The sequence below is a fragment of the Glycine soja genome, chromosome 8, assembly GCF_004193775.1.
Source record: "Glycine soja cultivar W05 chromosome 8, ASM419377v2, whole genome shotgun sequence".
Lineage (NCBI taxonomy): Eukaryota > Viridiplantae > Streptophyta > Magnoliopsida > Fabales > Fabaceae > Glycine > Glycine soja.
Genome location: NC_041009.1, coordinates 22,192,024 through 22,202,746, shown reverse-complemented (window position 1 = coordinate 22,202,746; position 10,723 = coordinate 22,192,024). Strand labels below are relative to the sequence as shown.

General features: G+C 30.9%; 1 pseudogene; it reads right to left on the bottom strand.

The window, feature by feature from the left end:
* Window positions 1-278: 278 nt before the first annotated feature.
* On the bottom strand, window positions 279-10,636 carry LOC114424031 (annotated as a pseudogene).
* Between the last annotated feature and the right edge of the window lie 87 nt (window positions 10,637-10,723).

The window sequence follows — 10,723 nt, the reverse complement described above, 5'->3', positions numbered from 1 at the left end:
TGTGTGTGAGAAGGGTGTGATGGACGATGAGTGTAGGAGTAGAAAGCAGCTTGAGAAGGAACAACTTCCATTGCATTTATGTAAAATTCAAAGCTTTCTGCAGCAGATACTAAATATATGAAAGTGGGGAGCGGGAGCATGACCAGTTGAGATGTGTCGAAGCTAGTAAAAGTTGGACCCAATCCTTGCAGGAACCAGTGCAATTGATCAAAATCATTTATAGGTCTGCCCATGAGACTGAGTTGATCACAAAGGGCACGAAAGGATTTGGAGAAGTCTCACACGGAGGATGAGTCTTTTTTGAGATGCAGAAGTTGGTCGCGAATTGCGATCTCCCGTATTTTAGAATCACCGCCAAAGAGAGATTCAAGGGTAGTCCAAATTTGTTGAGAAGTCTCACAATGGAGAACCTCAGCCAAGGTTTCTTCCTTGAGGGAAGCTGGGAGGAGACTGACAAGTTGTTGGTCTTGTTGTTTCCAAGAGGTAAATGCGGGATTGACAATAGAGGATGGAGAACCATCGGCAGAGGTTAACATGGCAGGAAAGGTGGGAGTGAAGCCATCAATATGACCGTATAAGGCTTGTCCTTGAAGTTGGCGACGCCACAGTATAAAGTTTGATGGGGTGAGGAGAATATTCAACATATGAATCATGATGTTGAAGGATAGAGCACCGTCAGAGATTGATGCATCGTGGGCCATGAGGAAATTCAAAAGAATGATGATGGCTTTAGGATCGAAGTATGACTGATACCATGTAATGATTGGTATAATTGTTCTTCTGATAGCATTAGAGAATAGAAAACGTACAATAAATAGAGATTACAAAAAGTCTAGAGCTTACGATTAAGGAATGAGTAAATCAATCTAGAGGCTATAATCAAGGAATGAATAAATGAATGATATAAAGACTAAATTGTTGGATCAAGTGGCCTCAGAATAATTAAGAAGGGAGGTTGAATTAATTATTCCTAAACCTTTACTAATTAAAAATTTACTCTTCTAAGGTTTTTACTTATGTTGTTAAGAGAATAAGAAGTAGAAGAGAAACTTAACCAAAAGTAAAAGCGGAAATTAAAGTGCACAGCGGAAAGTAAAAGAGTAGGAAAGAAGTAAACAAACACACAAGAGTTTTTATACTGGTTCGGCAACAACCCGTGCCTACATCCAGTCCCCAAGCGACCTGCGGTCCTTGAGATTTCTTTCAACCTCATAAAAATCCTTTTACAAGCTAAGATCCACAAGGGATGTACCCTCCCTTGTTCTCTTTGAAACCCAAGTGGATGTACCCTCCACTAGAACTGATCCACAAGAGATGTACCCTCTCTTGTTCTCAGTCAAACCCAAGTAGATGTACCCTCTACTTGTACCACAAAGGATGTACCCTCCAATGTGTTAAGACAAAGATCTCAGGCGGTTAAACCTTTGATACTTTGTGAATGGGGATACAAAAGAATTCTTAGGCGGTTAGTCCTTTGAACACTTTTGTATTAGGGAAAGGGAAGAATCAAAAGAATTCTCAGACTGTGTCGTTTTGAATTCTTTGACAAAGGAGAAGGGAGACACAAAAGAATTCAGATGGTTAGTCCTTTGTTCTTTTGGAAAAGGGAGAAGAGAGACACAAAAAGAATTCAGGCGGTTAGTCCTTGGCGAATTCTTTTTGGCAAAGGGAGAAGAGAATGAAAAGATGAATAGCACAAGTTTTCAAGGTTTAGAAAACCAGAAAACTTCAGAAAGCTTTTGGTACAAAGAAGAAGAAGAAGTTCAAAGAGATTCAAGGCTTGTAAAGGATTGTAAGAGATTGATTGGAAAAGTATTCAAGATTGATTGAATGAATAAAAATGAAAATGCAAAACAAAGCCTTGCTTTTATAGACTCTTCATGTATGGTCAAGAAGACCATTTAGAAGAGTTATAACTTTTAGAAAAACTTAAAACCAATTTGAAAAAGTCAAAAACCTTTTGAAGAGTTACATCTTTTGATTTATTCAGAAACAATCACTGGTAATCGATTACCAAATCAGTGTAATCGATTACACAAGGCTTTTATGTGAAAGGATGTGACTCTTCACATTTAAATTTGAATTTCAACGTTCAAAGACACTGGTAATCGATTACCAAAACATTGTAATCGATTACAACTTTTTGAAATTAATTGGAACGTTGTAAATTCAATTTGCAAACTTTTTCAAAACAATTTTGTTACTGGTAATCGATTACACCAATCTGGTAATCGATTACGAGAGAGTAAAAACTCTTTGGTAAACATGTTTTGAGAAAAATCATGTGCTACTCAATTTTTGAGAAAAAATTTTCATACTTATCTTGATTAAGCCTTCTCTTGATTCTTGAATCTTGAGTCTTGAATCTTGATCTTGATTCTTGAGATCTTGAACCTTGATTCTTGACTCTTAACTTTCTTCTTGAGTCTTGAATTCTTCTTGATTCTATCTTGAACTCTTGAATTATTCTTGATTCACTTGAGTTGTTCTTTGATTGATCTTTGAGTTTTTTGTCATCATCTTTTGTTATCATCATTGTTATCATCAAAACACCTTTGAATCACCTTTGATTCACCATGAAGCTTTGCTTCTACATAAATCAATTATTCAATCAAATATTTTCTCTCCTATCAAACATGATGATCTTCCTTTCTATTTTGAAGAATATGTTCCTTTCATTATTGCCTTTGATCTCACACAAAGGAGTTTAACGGAGATTCCTCTCTTCAATAATTTTACTAAGGTAAAATATGAAATTTATAGTTTGAAGGTAATGGGAGGATGTGTGTTGCTCCGTCCAACGAAGTGAAACAACCGAGACATGGGTGATGAAAGAATATAAAGTGTATTCATCTTGGACTAAGGCCATTGTTATCTTAAAAAAGAATTAACCCTCAAGTATTTTTTACATCAATAACAATTAACGTTTAGTATATTCCGTCAAAAATTTATGAGTAGGATTGAAGATAGGAGTGTTCATGGGCCGATTTTGGTCGGTTTTGAGCAAATTCAGGGTTCAATTTAATCAAATTTGATTGACTTGGTTTGGTTTGATTTTCATAATCTTTTTTAAACCCAACCCAACTTATTCATGAACGATTTGGTTTGGGTCAAGTTACCTATTTAAATTTGATATTTTTTCTTCTTCTGAGAATTACTATTTTATATCACGATTCATTCAAATATTCAATACAATTAACACAATGTTTTCAAATGTCTGAAAGTAATAAAATTGATTCACTTAATACTATCAACATAATATTCTGAAATAGACTAATACAAATTAAAATAAAATATTCATCAACTAGATTTACTATAATAGTCTAAATCATAACTATTTTCTACAAATTAATTTATTGCAATAAGTTTTCTTGCAACCAAATTGGCTACAACCAAATTTGTTGCAACCAGGTTTGCTAAAACAAATTAACAAAATATGATACATGAATATTATAAACATGGCAACAAAAAATAAATATATAAAAAAGGTGAAACAAATAGCACTGTACCTGAAAGTAATACCTTAAGAAATTCCAAGACTAATAGTCACAAACACCTGCAGTTCCAACACTTAAAGTTTCAATATTAACTGTATTTAAAGTCAAACTAAATAGTTCTAAGTTTTTTTTTATTATTGATTTTGATCGTTTTGGTTTGATTTTGATCGGATCTATAAATCTAAACACGTGACTCAACTCGTACATGAACGATTTAGATCGGTTTGATTTTGACTCAAATACATAAACAACCCAACCCAAACTGTTTGGATCAATTTGAATTTGCAGATGACCCGTACTCGTAAACACATGCCCCTAATTGAAGAAGAATTTAGCTTGCTACCTATAGCTTTCAATTAATCATAATTTCTAAAGTCTTAGTCATTTTCAAAAATTAATAATTTATTTTCTAACTAACATTTATTTTTTTATATGCAAATTCTAAGCATGCCAAGTAATTTCACGTTTTTTTAATATAATTTTACTATATAAAATTAATTATTTGTGAGAGTCCAAATAAAATTGATTATTTAAAACCATTCATGCTTTAACATATCTTAACTAAAAAACTTAAACATATAATCATTTAAAATTCTATTTTTCTTTATAAAATAATTTTTTTTGTAAAGGCATTATAAACACGTTCCTTTATATGAATTCTTGTGTCAAATTGTCTAATATTTACTTATAATTCAGTAAACTAACTTAACAAGTTTTAAGTACCAATTAGAAATATTATTTTACTTTTAACTAACTTATAAACTATTTTTGCCAAACAACTATTTTATTCTCCTTATCTTCTTAATTTTATTTTATCTTTTAATATAAAAATATTTTTCAAATATATTTAATTAATAAAATTAAAAAATACTTTAAAACTTTTTATAAATGAAAAAAAATATTTAATAGAAACAAATTCAATTTAATGTTGCTTTGCTTTAAACGAGCCACACAGGAAATTTCATGCTTCAAGTTAAATATAGATAATAAAAAAATATACACATGATATTTTAAGTTCTAAAAGAATTATAACATTAAAATGAAAAAAATAGCAATTTTATTCTTAAAGCACAAGTTACTCTCTTAAATGGTTTCAAAATTTAAAGAAAAAACAACGATATATGTAATTCCTATAAAATTAAAAAATTATGGTAAATAGTCTTTCAACTATTGAATATCCTTTAAATTAATATTCAATATATGAGGAATCACTTATGTAAGTTATTATTTTAGGACTATTTTAAAAAAATATGAATAATGTTGTGACAACCAAATTGATGATTTATTTTTAAAGAAATGAATGAATTATACAACCTCTTTGTTACTATATATAAAAAAATAAATACTCAATTCATCAAGATCATAAAAAATAGTTAATTTGTTAACTTTAATTAATAATATTATAAATTTAAATTTTATTTCAAAAATAGTCATTGAATCAAATGAGTTTAACTTATCTCATTGGTAGTTTTTATAATAAATAAGGATATAGAAAGAAATTAATAATTAATACATTTGAAGGTGATCATATGTTTCTTATATTTAGGAAAAAATGTTTCCATTTATTTTTTATATATAAGAAAGGAGGTATTAACATTAAAATGAAGGAAAAAATTGTTTTAAAAAATCTGAAAAAACTAAAATGGAGGTGGCTTGATATAAATAGTAAAAACTAAAAAAGAAAAGGGTAAATAGTCATTTTTGTCCCTCAATGTGTAATCGTTGACAAATGTATCCCTGGAAGATGAAAATATAAAATTTAGTCTAAGTGTAAAAAGTGTAACAAATATATTCAACCGTTAACTTCCGTCCATAATCGTTAATAAAATAGCCTACGTGACACTAAGGGATAAATTTGTCACTGAAATTATCGTCAATGTGGATTGCCAGTATAGGAACATATTTGTCATAATATTTTTTGACTTTTTTTCTTCCCATTCCGCTAACAAATGCGTCCTTGAAAAAATGAAAGTGAAAATTTTAGTCCCAAAGTATAAAAAGTGTGGCAAATATCTCCGGATGTTAATAATGAATTATATAGGATAGAAGTTAGGGAAAAAGGGGTTAAAAAACAATAGAATACAACTTAAAATTTTAACTCTTATACTTTGATTATCTATTTATTTATCCATCTATCAAATTTTTAATTAGTTTTTTAATTAATCTATGAAACTGCTTATTTTCCAAAATAAAATAAATTTTTTTAATTTTATGATATAAAAAAATTGAGTTACCATTTAAAAAATGAAAGCCTTTTATTTCTTGAAATTTGTGTTTCTTCAATTAATTATTAATCTTTATTATGTCAAAGTATGTCAAATAGAATGTAAGGTCGCTATAGTCCCTAGATCAGCGAGAAATATAACTCTACGTCTGAAAGCCCAAGAATAAACCTTTGTATTAGTTTTTTTTGTTTTGTTTTGAAGTTAACATCTGTATTAGTTTGAACATTACTGTATCTTTTATTTAAATTTATTTGGATTCTTTATTTGTTAGTAATTATTTTCATTTCATTCATATTATGTACAATAAGTGTTGTCTCGAGAAAAAACACATAAGATTTATCCAAGGATTCTTTCATATTTAAGGATATATATATACACACACACACATTTTATTGATTAAGGAAAAAGACTTATAATTCTACTTTAGTTTTATCTAGTTTAAATTTTGTGAGACTTTTAAAAAAATAGTTTATTAAATTATTTTTTTAAAATAAATTAATTTGGTCCCACATCCGGTTGTATTTTTTCTACTCAAAACTCTCGACATATTATTTTTAATCTAAATATAAGGCTACTTAAGTTGGAATTGAAATATAAAATAATTTTAAAGATTAAAAGTGAGAAATTTAGTAGAAATTTGATAAAATTATAAGATATAAGATAAAGTTTTTTTTAACAACAAATGTTAAGGTTAAACAAAGAAATCAAAATAATAAATATATATATATATATATATATATATATATATATTAAAAGACAATTTAAAAAATATATCAGTAAATTATAAACACATAATAATAATAATAACAACACCAACAACAATTAATCACAATCTATTATTAACGTCCGGATATATTTGTCACACTTTTATATCTTCGGGGATTAGATTTTATATTTTTATTTTTCAAGAACGCATTTGTTATTGAATTACAAATTGAAAAATAAAAGTAACCATTTATCCAAAAGAAAATGAACTCAATGTTGAAGTGATTATGGGTGAAATGGGGAAAAAAAGTACAGCAGCTGGGATTCTTAAAATTGATTTGACAGAGAACAAGTGAGGCAACCCAAGAGTTGAGTTGACCTAAGGAGAATGAGGAACCACATCAACATCAGATTTTGGATTCATGGAAAGGGTTTATACTTTTATACCATAGGGGAAGCGATGATATCATTCTATGGAATCCCGCACACTGTTATCAAAATACAACGACGATGAATACAAATTCATGAATAATGGTTCATAATCTTCTCAATATTGCTTTTATTGTTTGTAGAAAAAGGCAATTCTTTTTATTTGTAGAGAACAAAATACGTGTACTAAACATTATTGATGCTTTTTTATGCTTACTATACATTGATGTTTCACGTGCAAAAAAATTTACCTTAATTGATGTCAATAGTTTGTGCAGTAACAAAAGGAGTAACATATACATGGTTATCAAATATTTATAAATATAACATAACCGTGTAATTTGATGGCTCTCTTTGTATTTTTCATGTAATGGATAATGGTACTTTTGGTACCCTTTGATATATAATATAATTATGTTTTTCTAATTTTAATTCCAATATCATATATATTAAAAGGAAAAAAAATCAAATATTGACCCATACCATATCAATCCTTGCTAGCTAGAGATATATTTGTCATCTTCCAGAGGAAATTGTAGACACAAATCCCTTCAAAACACACTTCATTGGTGCATGCATGTTTGGATTGAGAAAGGAAGTGACACTACCAGAAAATAGACAATCTATATCAATTATATGAGACCATCTACATCGATTTACGACCGTCGTTGTAGGGGACATTGTCAAAAGTGGTTGCCTATTATATGACAGTTGCCAAGGACCGATGTAGAATGCTGAACATTCTAAGACGGTCTTTCAAACACGACCGTCTTAGAATGATTAGCATTTCTACATCGGTAATGTCAAAACCGATGTAGAAATGCTAATTTTTTTATTTTCATTTTTTGTATTTGGAGCCTTTACATGAGTTTATTTACAAGTGAATCACCTGTTGCATTATCTTGGAGAACTTAATGCAGAGAACCTTCCTGCCAACGTCATCAAGAACTTTATCCAGCATTATGTCTTAAAGAGCAACAAGAGTGGTTTCAAGCATGTCAAGTCCAGCTGGTTTGCAAAGGTGAACACTGGAGATGCCTGCATAATTTTGGCACTCAAATGTCTTACTTGATAGAGTTTATTGGACTAAAAACAAGAAAATTTTGGAAAATAAATAAAAATTGAGGCAGATTAGGATTATATAGAGGCAGCAAGTGATTTACATCTGTTTTTACAGAACAACACAATACTGCATCTGGATGGTGCCAAAGTTGTTTCAAGATTGCATCACCGGATGTAGACTCAACGCTGAAAAGCTCTGTCCAGGTGTGGAGCCTGAAAGAAACAATCTTTACTATATCATACCAAACACAGGAAATAAGATTGTAAAATTTGTGCAATTTGTATACGAAGCTGAGCCTTTTTCAGACAATTACAGGACACAACTAAAAATAACAAATACAAGGGGAATAACCAACTTAACAAATAAAAGGTAAGTTATTTATAGGTACTTTAAATAACCTTGAAGACAAGGATATAAAATGATTGAGGAAACTACATTAATCATAACAAAAATAGACTTACGGAAGAATGCAAACCTGTAGCTTTTGCAGATCCATCTCGCTAAGGTAAGAGCCTCGGGTGGACCAGGAAGTGACTTTGGCCCCAACTGTGAACTGAGCCTAGAGGGAGCAATTGCCATGGCAACCCTCTGAATAGATCGCACAACATTATGCACATGCTGGCGAGCCATAACAGTCACATTGTCCCGCAAATGGTTCTCAAAGGTAAATTGAAATGCAATTGTGAGGACCAACCTAAGGTTGTAGTCGTTCAAGTCACTTTCACCAGCTGAGTGGGCATTACAGTGTTGATGCTCAGTCCAATGTCCTAGTTGAAGCCGAACCATCCTGCAATGCAAAACATATAGAAAAAAGAAATCAAGTTAGTCAATGCATGCTCATATGTAGTAGCATAGCATATGTAAGAAAGGGTTGGTTTTGCTAAAAGCCCAAATCACTTCATTGAAACAAATGTGAACTAAGACTTCAAGATAGACAATTATTTAGTCAGCCAATTCGACAATCTAGGTATAAATTGTATAAAGTAGCACCAAGATATGACAATTATGAATTTTTACAACCTGGATGGTTCATGCTAATTTTAGACCCTCAAACTAAAGATAAAATGAAGTAGTGAAATGGCAATTAAACATAAAAAATAAAAAAAATAAAAAATCTAACAAAATCACTTCTTGACCAATTCCTTTCAAAACTATGAATCGAGGTAATGAGAAATAATGTCACTAACTGTTTTAGGATCCAATGGTATGATGCGGAAACAGAAGGCAGTAAGAAAGCAACATCTGCAAATGATTCATCAATAGGCGCAAACACAAGCTATGCACACGCTTCAATTGCATTTTCATCAATTCCACTGGACAGCTGCCACATCAAATTGCATAATAAGGTAAATAAAAATCATTCACATCAAATTGCATAATAAGGATCTAATTAGATAGCCACTGGGAAGCATTTCAGCTCGTATGAAGTTTAAAGCAGCTGGCCCTGTGGGGCCACTAGTTGAAGAAGTCAAGGACCTCTCATAAATCTGCAAGGCAAAAAAAAAGTAGCCATTATGTTGAGACAAACTCTTCCTAAGAAAGAAACCACATCCTAAATCTAGAAAAAGACAACAATCAAGATTCCACTCAATACCATAAGACTTCCATCTTCCAAACTAGTAGCGTATCTCAAAGTCCAGAAGTCTCTTGCAGCTGCCAATGTTGTTGGTGCATATGTCTAGAAAAAAAATCAAATTTAAATATCAAGAAAACAACATAGGAATAATTAAAAAATAATTTAAACTATAGTTCAACTTTTCTTTTGTATAAAATAATCAGTAGACCTGCATGTACATAAGCTCTATTGTGCCCCCATTCCCTGTTGAGACTACACTCAATACATTGAGGCATCGACAGTCACAATACCATGATGGACGATCTTTGAGAATCTCGGCAACCTGAGATGATGTGGAAAGCAATTAGTTCAATAAAACAAGGTTTCATTGTTCATCAATGAATAAGCTTCATTACAGCATAATACCTTGGTGGGCTCTAGCCTCACAAGTCCATAGGCTCTTGCCGCTACGCCACTACAGTTGCGGGAAACAACAATTCCAATAGAATTCGGACCAGGCTACATTAAGATAGAAAAAATGAGGCAAAATATAATTATACCAATATATTTATGCAAGCAATGACCATGAAGAAGAGTTTTTGAATAGGTCATACCTTCATCCCAATCATTTGGACCCAGTTGATAGTAGTTCCAGTAGCTTTGGAAAGGAACTTCACTAGGGTCTCCTGAGCAATTGCAAAAAGACTGGCAGAATAAAGAATTAGAGACTCGTAATGATGGTGAATGAGTATATATTAATTAAACAAATTTGTTTGCATAATGAAGTTACTTACCTAGCTGGGTTGTTGTCAGCATGGACAAGGTGAAAAAATTAGTTCGAGCAAAGTTTAGAGTGTAGAACAAAACATAATCTCCTCTCTTCCGTAATTCAAAAGGAGAAAATATTAAAGACATGAAAAAAAATCTTTAAAGAGGAAAAATGAAAGAAAAAAAGAAGCTCAAGTTGAAAACTGATTAATCTAGTGGGAAAAGTCATTAAAATCATCTGTCATTATCCTTCATCTTCTCTATGACCAATCCCAAAACATAAGCCAAATGATCATATGAGCATTTTTGTTAAAGCATCTTACACAGAAACATCAGAAAATGATCTAAAACAAAAATGATGAAGGTCAGAGGAAAGCAGATGGAAAAAACTCATCAATGACAAAATAGTAATGCTTATTTATTGCCACAAAATAGTAATTAATGAAAAAAATATTAATGCTCATCAAGAAATTTTAGTTCT